Source organism: Eubalaena glacialis, chromosome 16, assembly GCF_028564815.1.
Source record: "Eubalaena glacialis isolate mEubGla1 chromosome 16, mEubGla1.1.hap2.+ XY, whole genome shotgun sequence".
In the NCBI taxonomy this organism is placed as follows: Eukaryota; Metazoa; Chordata; class Mammalia; order Artiodactyla; family Balaenidae; genus Eubalaena; species Eubalaena glacialis.
In genome coordinates this window covers 86,005,268-86,021,080 of record NC_083731.1, presented here as the reverse complement: position 1 = coordinate 86,021,080, position 15,813 = coordinate 86,005,268, and positions in this window count along the sequence as shown.

The following is a 15,813-nucleotide window of genomic DNA, read 5'->3' as shown; positions in this document are numbered from 1 at the left end:
CTGCTCGAAGACAGTGAAAGTGACCCCCCCTCTGCTTCCAGATCCAGTAGATCAGGGGTGAAGGGTGAGGCCACAATAGGACAATCGACAGCACACAGCATCAGCCGCTGACGGTGTGCCCACCAGGGACGCACCTGCTGCCCACACGGGACTGTGTAAGGGGTTCCTGGCTGTCAGTGTTGCTCAAGGTCTGATAACAAGAGCGCATGGCCTTGGGAAGGACGGTCTGTGACTTTTACCCCCAACGTTGCGGCTGTCGCCCCGTCCCTCTGCCCCCTACGATCTGGGTGCTGTGTGATCTCACTGGTCTTCACTCCGGTGCGCTTCTTACACTGCTCAGTGCCTCCTTTTCAAGGTCCCACTTTTCCTTCCCTCATCTGCCCTCTTCTGAGGACAGACCCTGGTCTCCCTGGCTTTTCAGAACGGTCACCAGCGTTACGAGTCCCGTCTCTGTCTTGAACCGCTGACCACATTGACTGTCCTGGCCACTCTGGCAACGTTTGCCACTGTCACCAAGACCGTCCACACTGAGTCTACATTTGTCATGACAGCCCTCCCATCTTCCTGTTTCTAATGTTTTCTAAAAGCTCTGTTGGCGATTCCGTGAGTACACAGATGACTGTGTTTCCCTCGTGGGGAGCGAGACACGCAGCTGGTCCTCAAACACCAGCGTCCATCAGACTCACCTGGGGGGCACATTAAAGCCCAGATGGCCGGGGTCCCTCCCTGGGTTTCTGATTCAGTAGGTCCGGGTTGGGGCCGTTGCTGAGTCGGGCCCCCAGTGGATGAACCCCTGCAGGATGCGGTGGAGCACATCTGGCCACTGGATCGTCCTCCGCCTGGCGTGAGGGGCTAAGCCTGAAGGAAAGCCGCGTCTTACTGCGTCTCATGGCAACTGATGCCATTGGCTTCCTGGTGGGGTTTGGAAAAGTTGCTGAGGAGCTGTCCCAGGTCACCAGGCACCTGACATCAGGAGCTCTGGGTTTCCGCTCCCTCCCGCCTTGGAGGACGAATCCCTGGTCTCAGCCTTCGGTGGGAGGAGCCAACTGCTGGGCTGGCAGTCACAGGCTTAGGCATTCCACTGCTTTTCATGCCCTAAAGTGGGTCTCAATCCCTCTATTTGCTCATTTCTCGGCACCTGTTTTTTTTAAAAATATATTTCATCTTTTTTTATTGTGGTAAAATACTCACAACATAAAATTTACCATCCTAGCCATCTTTAAGTGGACAGCTGAGTAGCATCGTGTATGTCTGCATCCCTGGGCATCCATCTCCAGAAATGTTTCATCCTCCCAAATGGAAACTCTGTCCCCGTTAAACACTAACTTCCCTTCTTGCCACGCCCACAGCCTCAGCACCCACCACCCGACCTTCTGTCTCTGTGATCTGACTGCTTTAGGCACCTTATGTCAGCGGAGTCACCCAGTATTTATCCTTTTATGTCTGGTTTATTTCGCTTGGCATGGTGTCTTCAGGTCTGAACTGGTTTTTTATCTCAGTTGGAATTGTTAAACCAGAGTGATGTAGACGGACAGATTTTGCACTCAGAGGTACCCAGCTTTGAGTCCTGTCTCTGTCTTTCCTGGTTGTGTGATTTTGGACGATTTACTTCCTGTGCCTGGGCCTCCATTTCGCCTGAGTTAAAGCAAATCTTATAATTTATCTCATTAAGTTGCAACACAGACACCTGGCCCAGCACCTGCCCCACACAGGTAGGGAGAGCTGGTTTCTTCTCTTTCCTGACCTGAGGAAACAGGGGCTCAAAGAGGTTAGGTGGCCTCGGCAGGGGTGTGTCTCCAGCTGGGCAGGTGGTGAGCCCCGAGTCACGCTGCTTCCTGGGCTGCTGTTTTCCGTTTCCTGCAAAAAAAAGTCTTGTTTCTACAACATGAGCTGGGACTAAATCCACGTCTGCTGTGCTGGCGTGTGTGAAGGGCTGCTTTTGCCTTTTAGAGTGTTTTAAAATGAGCTAGCTGCTCTGTTCTTTTTTCTTTTCCCTCTCTCTCTCATGTTTAAAATGCAGTGCGAACAAAATATTTCTGGCCTAGTAAGCATAATGTATTGAGAGATTTTTATAAAGAATTAATGTAACTTGGAATCCAATTAAGACTAAGAAAGTAGTTCTCGTTAAGATTCCAAATTAGGCCATGCAGTACAATGTTATGATGATTAGGAAAGCAAAATAGCAAGATAGCTGACTTTTCTAAGCATAATGCAAACTTGATATTATGATCATTTAAAGCCACCTGTTCATCAGGCCTCGGGTCAGGGGGTGCCTTAATGCCCTGGAGCCGGGGTTCCCAGCGTTGGCTGTATATAGGAATCAACTGGGGCGATTTTGAAAGTCCCAATGCCCAGGTTGTGCTGGTAAATAGGAAAGTGGTTGAATTTTGTGTGTTAACCTTGTATCCTGCAACCTTGCTACCGTTGCTGATAGTTTAGGAGATGAACCCTATAAATCTCGTGCGTAGCCCTTAGCCAACTGCCAGTTTTCGAATAACTACCATTTATATTGGACTCACCACGTGTTGAGCCATCTTCTAAGTTCTCTGCCTATGTTAACTTCTCCGTGCCTCAGTTTCCCCGTCTGGAACACAGGGAAGGGGGAGCTGTTTCGAGGATTGAGCTCGCGTGCCTGTGTCAAAGAAGTAGAATTGAGGATTTGAAACCCCAGCATTGTGACTCCTGGGACCACGTTGGAAGGTGATCCCATCACTAGCACTTTCAACCGAACAAGCCTCTTATTTGGGGAGCCCTTGGCCCTTCCTGCCCCAAACCCTAGTGTTCTTTTGAGTCACTTATTACTTTCCTGTCTTTCTTCTTTGCAAAGATTGGTTATATTGAGATCTTACTCTCTCCCAAAAGCTGAGTTTGGGTCAGTTTTCAAAACATCATCCATGCGTTTGTCCCAATCAAGTGCAATTTTACAAAGAGAAGAATATACCTGCAGAAGAAAGGAATCCATCATCACCACAGTGACCAGCATCACAGGCTCCCAGGGCTCCGGTGTCATTGAATTCCATGGCAGGAGAGGGCAAATCATTGTTTTTAAAGAAGCAGAGCTTTAATAACTGATGAAGTTATATTAAATATTGATCACGTGCAATGAACTAAACTCTTGAAGGAATGATCAAGATGTCGGATATTAGATCCCTTGCCCTCTGGCTCAAAAGAGAAATGCTCCCATTATTGACATAAATGCTAAAATGAGGGATCCGCCCATATCTCACAGGTAATAGTGGGTGGCTCTAGTTGGCAAACGTACCAAAACAGGCTAAGGGACACGGCAATATTGCTAACTGCCGCTAAGGGACATAGGCAAGATGTATGTGCCCCACACATAAGACTAAGGAGGTGGCCACAGGCTCCTTTCCAGATGCTCAGGATTATGTGGGTAGGTGCTGGGTTCCGCGAACACGCCCTCCAAGACACATCTGGACACCACCCCCTTCTCTCCGTCCTCACGGCCCCCCTTATCCAGGTCAGCGCTCTCTCCCCCACATTCCCTCTCTCTTTGTCGGGTGGGGTGTCCCCCTCCCACTAGTCTCTGTGTCACTCTGCTTCCTGAAATCTGCCTCTCGAAGAGTGGCCGGGTCATTTCATAACCTGCCTGATTAAACCTCTGCGATTTGGGCTTCCCTGGTGGCGCAGTGGTTGAGAATCTGCCTGCCAATGCAGGGGACACGGGTTCGAGCCCTGGTCTAGGAAGATCCCACATGCCGCGGAGCAACTGGGCCCGTGAGCCACAACTACTGAGCCTGCGCGTTTGGAGCCTGTGCCCCGCAACAAGAGAGGCCGTGATAGTAAGAGGCCCGCGCACCGCGATGAAGAGTGGCCCCCGCTTGCCGCAACTAGAGAAAGCCCTCGCACAGAAACAAAGACCCAACGCAGCCAAAAATTAATTAATTAATTAATAAAAAAAAAACCTCTGTGATTTGCAGCACCTTGCAGAGAATTCTAACGCAAACCACAAATGCCAAGCGCATGTATAATTTTCTATTTCTAGAAGCCACATTGCAGTTTTTAAAAAGTGAAATGAATTTTAATAATATATTTAACCCAATACAGTATATCCAAAATAATATCATTTCAACACGAAATCAATATAAAAAGTTGCTGAGATAGTTGACATTGTTTTTTCCCTAAGTCTTGGAAATCGTGGTATATTTTCCAGGAACGACGCATCTCAACACACGTTCCAACACTCAGCGGTGCCCGTGACAGCCGCTCCCTCACAGGATGGGGCAGCTCTTCCAGCACACAGAGTGGACCAGCCAGCACCCTCCCCTTGCCGAGTGGCCCCCTGAGGAAGCTGCCCACGCCCTGTCTGGAGGCTTCTCTACTGAGTTTGGCCATGGCTTTAGGGAACCGTGCAGCAAAATCCCAGCTCTGGTCCCACACGCCTAGGAACTCGGGGCCTGCTGGCCCCCGAACGAACTGGAACCCTCCTCCTGCATTTCCGCACTGACTAGAGCAAGGCTTCCCCAGGCTTCTGAACACAAATCACGGCAAGAAACATGACACCTCACAACCCTCTACACACGTACACTAATTGTTCTATTTCTTTTTGCCGATGCTGTTTATGACCCAGCAAGTCAATTTCACACCTTCTAATAGATTGCAACTCGCATTTAGAAAAATACTAGACTAAGGAATTCATACCTCGGGAATCTGTTCATTCTTTCAGCGAAAAATTTTGAGTCCCTCCCACACGCCACACAGGCTGGACACCTAATACATAGTGCTGAGCTAAGAGGAAATAATCCCCGGCCTCGGGAAGGATACATTTTACAAGAAGATGGGCATTCAGTAAACAAGTACATTTGTAACCGTAAATTGTATGAAGGGCTTGGGAGGAAAGAGGAGGAGGAGGGGACAGTTTGGCTGATGTGATCAGTGAAAGCGGCTCTCCAGGCAAAGGGAACTCCGTGTGCCATGGACCTAAGACAGGAGAGAACTTGACAAGTTCAAGGATGAAAACCACAAGCCAGTGGACCTGAGCGCAGTGAGCCTGGTGGACACTGCAGGTGGGCGGCAGCCAGAGGCTGCGCCCCTGTAGCTGGGCAGAGCGGAGGAGGGTCAAGGGCAGACCTTCCTGTCAGACCCCTTTAGAGATCAGGATGGGCGCCCTCCTCACACCTGTCCAAGGATGCTGCCCTGTAGAACACGGGGTGACCTGGAGCTGGAGGAGGCAAAGAACGGTCCCTCCCTAGAGCCTTCAGAGGGAGCCCAGCCCTGCCAACACCTTGCCCTTGGACTATCAGCTCCAGCCCCACAAGGGAAAGATGTCTGTTGCTTTGAGCCCCCCAGCATGGGCGACTTTGCTACGGCGGCCCTTTGCTACGGAGATTGGGCAAACATGATAAATGTTCTAATTAATACAAAGTTTGCCAGACTGGATAAAAACATAACCCAGCTACAGGCTGTTTACAGGAGACACACCTAAAATATAAGGAAGATACAGCAAATTCAAAAGAAAAGGACTCAAAAAGAGCATGCAAACACTAACCAAAAGAAAGCTAATATTGCTCTATTAATATTAGACATAATATGTCTTAGGATGAAAAGGCATTTTCAGTATTATCATAGATAAAGAGGGATAGTTCATAATAATGAAAAGTTTAATATTCCAGAAAGATACAGTAATTCTTAATTTATGTGCACAGAACAATATAGCTTTAAAATATATAAAGCAAAATTCACAATCATTGTGGGAGATTAAAGCATCCTTTTCTCAGACAATAACAAAAGAAATATATTTAAAAATTAGTAATGATATAGAATAATATATAATAAGGTATGAACAATGCCTTATTAGCAAACTTGACCTAATGAACAAATGTAGAATACTGCACTCAACAGCTGCAAAATACACAATCTTTTTCAGGACATAGTGACACATGGGCCATATGCTGAACTGTTTAAATCTCAACATTTTCAAAGGATTAAAATCTAATAGAGGATATTTTTTCACTTCAATGCAATTAGGCTAAAACTCAATAACAAAAAGATAAGCGTATTTGATTGGAAATTAAACAGTACTTTTTCTAAAGAACCTATGGGACAAAGAAGAAATCATAATAAAAATTAGAAAATATTTTTAAGTTAAATTATTTTTAAATAGTATATATCAAAACTTTTGGGATGCAGCTAAAGCCATGCTTGAAGGAAGATTTATAGCCTTAAATGCTTCTATTAGACAAGAATAAATGTTAAAAATCAAAGCACTAAGAGTCTATCTCAAGAAGTTTGAAAAACAACAGGAAAATAAAGCCAAAAAAAGTAAAGTGGCTTTTATAATAAGGATAAAAGCCAAAATTTATGACTCAGACAAATAAGCATGCAAAAGAGGATCTAGAAAGCCAAAGATTGGTTCTTTAAGAAGACTAATAAAAATCACAACCCCTTGTTAAAGAAAAAAGGAAGTTAAAAAAAAAAATCAATGTCAGGAATTATAAAGAGGATTTATGCTAAAGATCCCACCATCATTAAAAAGATAATAAGCAATTATGCCAATACTTTTGAAAATGTAGGTGAAATGGACAAAGTCCTGGAACCACGGCATGAGTCCTGCAGCTTTTATTAAGCCTGAGACCATGACATGCTACCTATGAGTGTCGCTCATCTGCTGCTACACTGCCAGACCGATGTGCTTTAGAGAGACCAGTCTTGGTACCAGATTCAGCCCGCAGGAGGGATGTGGTCACCTGTGACAGAGTCCGCGGGAGCCTGAGAGGCAGGAGGGGCACCCTCCACTCCCTGGGTGGAAAGGGGGCTCCTGGAGCATGACCCCTCCTCATGCCCCTCCCACATCAATATCCACATCAGTTTACCCAGCCAGGCAAACTGCCTCTAATGAGCCAGCTCCACTCTGGGAGGCCTGCCCGGGAGACACATGCTGGCTTTAGGCCCCTTCAGCTATTTCAGGGCTCTGTGTGCCTCCAGACTGTGCTCTGACAGCATGCAGCCCCTGCACGGGCCTCTTGCAGTGTCTTCAGACAGTTCCAGGAACTGGCTATTGGTCCCCACGCAAAGCTGGCTGGCAGAGTGAAAACACTGCAGAGTGTTTCTCCAGAGGGCGTGTGCGGGGCAGTGACTTCTCCCTGTTCTGCAAAAAACAAACCCTCAAAGCAGTCCCTGCAGGCTCCACGGGACAATGAGTGTCACGTTTGTGCCTGGGTGGCCCCACCCGACTCCTTGTGGTGGAGGAACACAGCAGGAGGGCAGAGGAGGACCAGGTGGCACCCTGCAGAGCCGCCCTGAGCTGCCGCAATTAGCCTCTGACCCCTATCCTTACTGGGCGTGTTCAGAGACCGGCAGGCAGACCGTGTTCTAACGGTGGTAACGAGCCTTTCAGCCACGTCTGCCCGAGCACAGCTCTACGGGCAGAGATTACTCCTGAACAATGGACGGCATGCTTGGGGCTACTGTGAGCTGTCCGTCAAGGAGGGGTGGGTGGGTGGCGGGCTGCGCTGCCAGCAACCTGCTGATGGAGGCGACTATTTTAGACTATGCTTTGTTTTCCCCTAAATACAGCCTTCAGTCTTGGCTGCAGTTGGTCTGCCTCCACAGCCCTGCATTTTATTTTCATCTCTATAAGAGTCAGGGATATTCACTCTTTCCCAAATGCTCATTCTATGGAACTTTCATCTTTCCCCCAATTCACATAAAACAATAATATATTGAGCCCCTATTACATGTACATTCATATCAAAATATCTGATTTTGTACATCTCCTTGCCCCTGAGCACCTCCCCCATCAACGGAGGGCAATTTGTCAATAATCAAAGGAATCTATTTAATCCGTATAATTGGTATGGACTGGAATGGGATGCCACATGTCAGGGACCCAGATCCTTCTGCCTTGATTCTCAGCGTAACAGATTTCATGTCAAGGCTAAGATAACTGCTGTAGCTCCAGCCATCGCATATGCATTCCAGCTAGCTAGAAGAAAGAAGGGAGGAAAAGGTGTGTTTCTTCCTTTTAAGGACATTTCTAGGTAGTTGTGGACACCAATCCTGCTTCTATCCCACGGGCCATCCCAGATGCAAGGAAGGTTAAGTGTAGTTTTTCTTCTGGGCAGGCATGTACCCCAGCCAAAATTTGGGTACAGTACTAAGAGAAGGAGAAAACTCATATTGGAGGATAAATCTTATCCCAGCATCCTAAGCAATTTTTATTTTCATACTAAAATGTGTGGAGGACCTCAGGAGACCCAGCTCATATTCTCAAGGAGAGGCTCACCCAAGGTACCAGTAAGACGAAGCAAGATCGCGCCTTCACAGAAACTCAGAGGGATGGTGACATTCCCAGGTTATTCATCATTTTGGATATTTTGTGCCACTGCTTATCTTAAAAGCCTGACGCCTTAAGAACTTTCTGGGAAAGATGATCCCTGCACATGGCCTCCGGCTGATTATAAATTCCTTTATGTTCTAATCCCAATTACCCCTATAGACTTTTTCTTGTCCACAGACACTGTTTTACTGAAATGATAACGTTACCTGAAAACCAAAGTACGACTAAGGAAAATACAGTAACTTAGTGGACACAAAATTCCACAAAGGCAGAGCTTGCTTTAAGATAGCGTTACCTGAGAAGAACCAGTCGTGGCGTCACTTTATGTGTCTAATCTCCCACGGTGGCCCCCAGGTTGTTCCCATAGCAACCCTGACTGCGCTGCAGCCCCTCCCCAAAGCAAGCCCACGTGCAAAGCACGGCTGAGCAGTGGCGATTTTCCTTAAAAATTCACAGGGAAATGGATGAGAGGATGTGACCTCCCACACTTCACAGCAACCAGCTTAGTTAAATTCCCGTTCCATATTTTTGTTTTCTCTCAAAGTTGTTCTTCGGTGGCCAGTGCTGGGGTCTCGCTCGCTCCGTTTGCCCTGTCTCCACTCTACCTTTGAGTCTCCCTGTCCCCCTCTCATGCAGAGCTCGTTAATCTGGGCGTCCCCGGGCTTCTACCCGGGCCGTCACTGACTCAAACAAAAGCACCTCTTCTCTAGAGAAGATTCTGCTGACACGAAAAATAAGACGTCCCCAATTTTTGACCCTGCTTCCAACTTAGGACCCACGAGAGAAGGCCAAATAGGTCCCCGTAACCAATGACACAGGACGCCCTGCTCCTGGCTGGCCTGCTTCCAGCCTCCCCACGCCGGCAGCCTCCAGTCAGGGCCCACCTGAAACCTTCCCTTGGGTCCACTATGACCTCCCGCTCTTCTGCCTGCCTTGGAGTCTCTGACCAGACACACGTGACAGAGGCCGGGCAGGCTCGGAATAAATGGCCCGCACCTGTTGCTCTTCATTTATTTCCACATAACTTAACACGCTATGCTTGTGATTATTCCATATCTTATTCACGTAAGAGCTGGCTTTTTGAACTTTAATGAGTGCATCGTGTTGCATTGTATGGAAAGAACTTCATGGATTTAACCCTGATTTATTGGTGGTTACTGAGTTGGTTTCCACCTGCCATTTTTTGTTATTGCAAATGGTGCTGCGATAACTATTGTTTGCTCTTTCATCCTACATGTGTGTGAATCTACCCGTAGAACAGACAGGTGGGCTGGCTGAGTGGTGGAATTGGTCTTATTTATTCAAAAGTGTTGGATAAACAACAAGGCCCTGCCGTAGAGCACAGGGAACTCTATTCAATATCCTGTGATAAACCATAATGGGAAAGAATGTAAAAAAAGAATATCTCTATGACTGAATATCTGTATCTATATATATAACTGAATCACTTTGCTGTACAGCAGAAATTAATACAACACTGTAAATCAACTATACATCAATTTAAAAATGAAAGGGTTCCCTGAACGCCTACTGGTTAGGTCAGGTTCCCTAGGAAGCAGACTTTGAGATAAAGGTTTGTGTGTGGGATGTTACAGAGGGGGGCCCTGGGCAGTGGGGTGGATGCAGCAAGGACCTTTCAGTATCCTGAGCCGGGGCAGGGGCTGGGCCTTTATCCCAACCCTCCTCCACTGACCAGTCACCGGATGGGAGCCTGGGGGAGGGGGGCACTCAGCTGTGAGCCGCCAGCGGCTGGGGAGTGAGCCTGGGTCCTCAGCAGAGCCCACCCACCATGGGACAGGCTGGTGGCCCAGGCCATTCTGCCCGCAGTCCTTGCAGAACTCACAGTGCTCTGGGAAGACAGACTGGTCACCAATTAGGGACAATCAAGTATATCTGGGGCTTCAATAGGGGAGAGCCAGGGGCTGGGGGCGTCGAGACCCCAAGCACATTATGATGCCAATGGGGAACGGGTCTCCCTCTCGTCCCAGTGAAGGCAGGCCTCAGGCTGTCTTGGTCCCACCAGTCTATTCCCAGCGCCCAGCAGGGGGCTCGGCTGGTACCCTTGCGATCATCCATCACCAGGGAAGGAACATTTGGGAAGGGCTTCACCATGGCCCCAAGCGCGGTGCTGGCGGGTGAGGGCAGACTCTGGTCCCGGCGTGCAGCTCTTCCCTTATTCACAGGGTGACTGCATCCCCGTCCCTAGAGGACTGCGGGGCACGTAACAGGATCAACAGTTAACATGACGAGTAAGGCCGACCGGGTAGGCACCTCGACTGGTCCACACACAGAATACTCGGCGGAGCCTTCAGGGCCGTGGTCAAGCCGCCAAAAGCAGCAGCAAGTTTAAGCGCCGTACAGACTTGGAAACGTCCGTTGGATTTAGCGACAGAGAACCTGTCCGTGCTCCGGGGAGGAGCTGTCAGAGTGACACAGCTGCATTTCTCTGGATCCACGAAATCACGAAATCTCGGGAAGCAAAGCGCAAGTACAAAGCTTCCACCCTGCCCCGACCCGAACAATTTCATGTTTACTTGCTTTTTCCGAAGAACATTAAAGCAGATCCAATGCACAAACCCACAGACTCACCCCACATGGCCGGCGGCCCCGGGCCCTGCAGCCCTACCCCCCAGCCCACGTGGCTCACCCCTTCCTTCTTCCCCTCCCCCTGCCTTTCCAGCCCTCCGATCCTGTCCCAAAGAGGAAAGTCTTCGGGGCCGGGAGCCGGGGGAGGAGGAATAGAGGAAGCAGAGTTCAGTTCTATGTAGGGGGGCTGTCACGGGGTGGGACGATGCTCTATGTCATGGACTCTTCCTTTGACCCCCCCCCCAGGTGTTGTGGAAACCAAATGCTTAGATGAGAGCTTATGACGAGACCAAGACTGAGGTTATGTTTGCAAGGGAACAGCTGATACGTGGGCTACACTGATGCTTTAAAGAGCATCGCATGTTTGTGCACTGGGGACAGTGTATCCCGGTGGTTAAGAACAAGGGCTTTGGAGTCTAGCAGATCTGGGTTCAAGTCCTCGAGTCAACAGTCAATAAATACGTGTTTACTGACAAACTCTTTTCCAGGCGTAGTGCTAAGGGCTTGGGCATCTAGTGGAGATTGGAATAGCAGCTATGGGGCCTTTAGCAAGTTAAGTAATTTCTTCAAGTGCCTTGATGTAAACTAGAGATGATACATATGGTATCTGCAGACACACACCCACATCAAAAGGTTGTCATCAAGATTAAATGAGGGCTTCCCTGGTGGCGCAGTGGTTAGGAATCTGCCTGCCAATGCAGGGGACACGGGTTCGTGCCCCGGTCCGGGAAGATCCCACATGCCGCGGAGCGGCTAGGCCCATGAGCCACAACTACTGAGCCTGCGCGTCTGGAGCCTGTGCTCCGCAACAAGAGAGGCCGCGACAGTGAGAGGCCCGCGCACTACGATGAAGAGTGGCCCCCGCTCGCCGCAACTGGAGAAAGCCCTTGCACAGAAACGAAGGCCCAACACAGCCATAAATTAATTAATTAATTAATTAATTAATTTAAAAAAAAGATTAAATGAGATAATGCATTGAAAGCCTTTTCATTGTATCCAACTGGAAAAAATCCAGTTTTAATATGATCTATCCTTCTTATTCAATACTCCATTCATACTGAAGAAAACACTCTCTTTCAAGTTCTTTATAACTTTAAGGTAGTAATTAGGTCACTAATTGGCCTCCTTTCCTCCAGGACAGATAATCCAATTCTTTTCATCTTTCCTCATTGACTCTATTTCCTGACCCTTTAATCACTTTTTAAACTGAATTTATTCCAATTTATCTGTAACCATTTCCAAATATGGTGTCCCCAAATGGGCACATCGACTAATAGAAATGCAACCGGTGCCGAGGGGAGGGGGGAGGTAGTCCTCAGCCCTCCTTCCCCATTTGCCTGGAGTCTTACATCTCTCCTCTTTGTGCCTCTGGGTTGAGATGGAGCCCATTGTACCACTGGAGTATGACCTACCAGGCCGTCACTCACTCAGCAGAATCATCCGAATCATTCTGCCTTCGTCATGTGTGCAAACATACCTAGAATAAAATCGAATCTACTGAGGACATCTGCGTGAATTGATGGTAGGATTGTGAATTGTTACCTGGAGGGCAGTTTGGAAATTTGATGCAGTAATTCCTCTTCTAGGATTTTTTCAATTAATTAATTTGTTTTTTAAAGGATGCAAATAGCATCATATTATTTTTTATACAAATGAAAGACAAACAATACTAAGTTATGTAGTATTGTACTGTAGTTTGTTTATATTTTTGCCACGCTCCACATCTTGTGGGATCTTAGTTCCCTGACCAGGGATTGAACCCCGGGCCACAGCAGTGAAAGCACCGAATCCTAACCACTGGACCTCCAGGGAACTCCCCCACTTCTAGGATTTTTAGAGAAAAATCACAGATGTGGGCAAACGTGCATTCAGGGCTATTCCTTAAAGTGTGTTTCCAATAATAAAATTGGAAATTGGCTAGATAATCAATAAAAAGAGGACTGGTTAAATAACAACAGTATTTGCATCTGATATAATTCTATAGAGTCACTAAAAAGTACGTATGTGGTCAGAGACCAGGCCATGCCTGCGGAAATGTGTTCACCATACATGAAGTGACAAAACAGCATGTTAACAAATTATGGTCTAAAACGGAATGCAGGTGAAGCACTTAGCACTGTGCCGGGCCCTGTAAGTGTTAGCGATCATCGCTTATAACAGTATGAGCTGAGGTTTCAGAGAAGCATTCATGAATAATGAAAGAAAATACACAACTACTCCAAGTGGTTATCAATGGGTAGGAGAATGGTAGATGTATGTGTCCTCCTTTGTGCTTTTCTGAATTTCCTGAAGTGTCAGTAATGAACTAGGACTCCTACTTCTTTAGTGTGAGGAGAGTCTCACTGAAATCTGCTACGTTTCCTCCGCTCCATCACTTTAGACCAGCCTCAGACGAAGAGCCCTGTGCTGGGAAGCGGGAGGTGGACCGACCCACTCCGAGTCCCGGGATTGTGGACCCCGCCCTTCATCTCTCTGGGCTTGCTGCACCTGTCTGGGAAATAATGTCTGACTTTTTCAGGTTAGGGGACACTTGCTCGTGCTGACACTCAGGAGGATTCTCGTTCACAATAATAAAAACAGCCCCCTTGGGGGTCCGTCAGGGAGCGACTGTATCTCCGTGATCTCCGTGAGCAGCATCTCACAGAGAAGGACGTTTGGGCTTACAGAAGTGAAGTGACTCACCCGAGGTGGCACAGGCAGAAAGCGAGAGCCCAGCACTTGGGCAGGCGTCCCCAACGGCAGGCACAAACCAACCGCCTTAGCACAGCACACCTGGCCCGAGACGGTGTGGCAGCCAGCTCAAGGCCGTGACTTCCACCACGATGGTCTAAAGAGAAAGGCACGGATGGGGTGGGGTGGGGTGGGGTGGTGGATCAGGGTTGTGGCCCAAGACGGCATGGCAGCCAGTAAACCTGGGGGCTCGGATCTGACCCAGACCTCAGCGTCCACACTCAGGAAGGAGTGAGGTGGGAGATGGTCCCACAGGGAGGGGTCTGAACTGCCGCCACGCACAGCAAGCAGATCACGTGGGTGGGAAGCCGGGGGGCTGGCTTGGTTGTCTGGGGCTGGCTTGGGGCGGGTGTGTGCATCCTTCACGGCTCCATGAGTTGCTATCAACCCCAAAGGACTGACCCATGGAGAACTGTTCTCAGTAAAGCCGACTCCACGCCCCCGAGACCCATTGCTCTAGGAAGCTCTCTGGGTGACCCTTCTCTACATCCATCCCGGGATCCTGGGCATTCCCTGCCGCGGCTGAATCCTAAATCAAATAAACCCAAAGGGACTAGTCTTTCTTGTAGTTGTCTCCATGAGAGAAGTAGTGCATATCTAGATATGTGCTGTGCAGTACAGTAGCTAAGAGCCACATGGCTTTTTAAATTTCATTTAAATCGACTGAAATGAAACAAAATTAAAAATTCAGTTCCTCAGTCTCACTAGCCACATTTCAAATGCTCAGTAGTCACACAAGGCTGGCAGTTACTGTACTGAATAGCACACACAGAACCTTCCCATTGCCACAGAAAGTTCCATCAGACAGCCCTGCTCCAGAGTTTTTCTAGGTGATCAAAATAGATGGACATACATAGGAATAAACAGAAATAGGGCTGATGGTTATTTTATTTTAATTCTCTTAAGTAACCATTGATACAGCTTTTAATGGTAACTGTTTAGATTTGATAGTTCTATACTAAGTATTTACCAAACAAAATTATACAATCCAAAATACGTAACACTGACGTTAAACACTGACATTAAGAATAACTCACAAAAACAAAAGAATAACTCACTAATTATGGAATTGTATGCTTTTAAAAGTATATAAAAACACGTTTGGAAAAACTGAGTATGTGTTCTTGAATGCTTCAGTTTTGTCCTATTCCCATTTTATTTAATACCTTTTGCAGAAAAATCAAGCTTGATTTTATATATCCTCAACAGTTTTTCAAACTGTTTCAAAACCTAAAATGAGACTACATAGGTTATACACACACGCACACACACACACACACACTCCACTGAATATACTCTTACTAGATGTTGCTTGACGTAAGGATTATTATTCTTGGGTCTCAAGTTCTATGAGTCAGTTGACTGCTATACTGAAATGAACTGCCAAATCCACCATTTTCAGTGAAATCTTTTATCAAATATATAGACCATCTTCTTAGAAAGCCTGTAAACTTGGCAGACTGGAAAATAGACAATCTGTGCTTTTCTCCCTCAGGAGAACTAAGAAAGCAGCTGTCCTGCTTTTTAAAAAATTTCTGTTTTTGTTGGTTAGCATATTTTGAGAGTTTCTTCAATTTACCTATTTTCCTGTAATTTCAAATTTGCAAATCCCTCTTCTGAGCTCGGCAGCCCTGCTGTGACAAAGAATGGCGTTGACTAGTGCATCTGTTAAGTTTTGTACTGAGGTTTTGGGCATGCAAACATCATAGCGCCTCTGCTGAAAATGCAATGACTTCTGAAATGCAGCGTCACTTATTAAGCCAATAAATCGTTGGACAATTTGGGCCCAGAAGAGTGTTGAGCTCCAGGACGTGCAGAGCAGAGCACCAGGGTCCACAGAAGGAGGAGGCTTGTAGGACTGGCTCTCAACCTGCGGTGTGTAAGCATTCCCCCCTTTGAAGGCTAGTTTTCCAATACTACCTTCAAGGGTGTGAAGAATGAGTAAGTCGGGGCTTCCCTGGTGGCACAGTGGTTAAGAATCCGCCTGCCAACTGCAGGGGACACGGGTTCGAGCCCTGGTCCGGGAAGATCCCACATGCCGCGGAGCAACTAAGCCCGTGAGCCACAACTACTGAGCCCGCACACCACAACTACTGAGCCCACACGCCTAGAGCCCGTGCTCCACAACAAGAGAAGCCACTGCAATGAGAAGCCTGTGCACCACAACGAAGAGTAGCCCCCGCTCGCCGCAACTAGAGAAA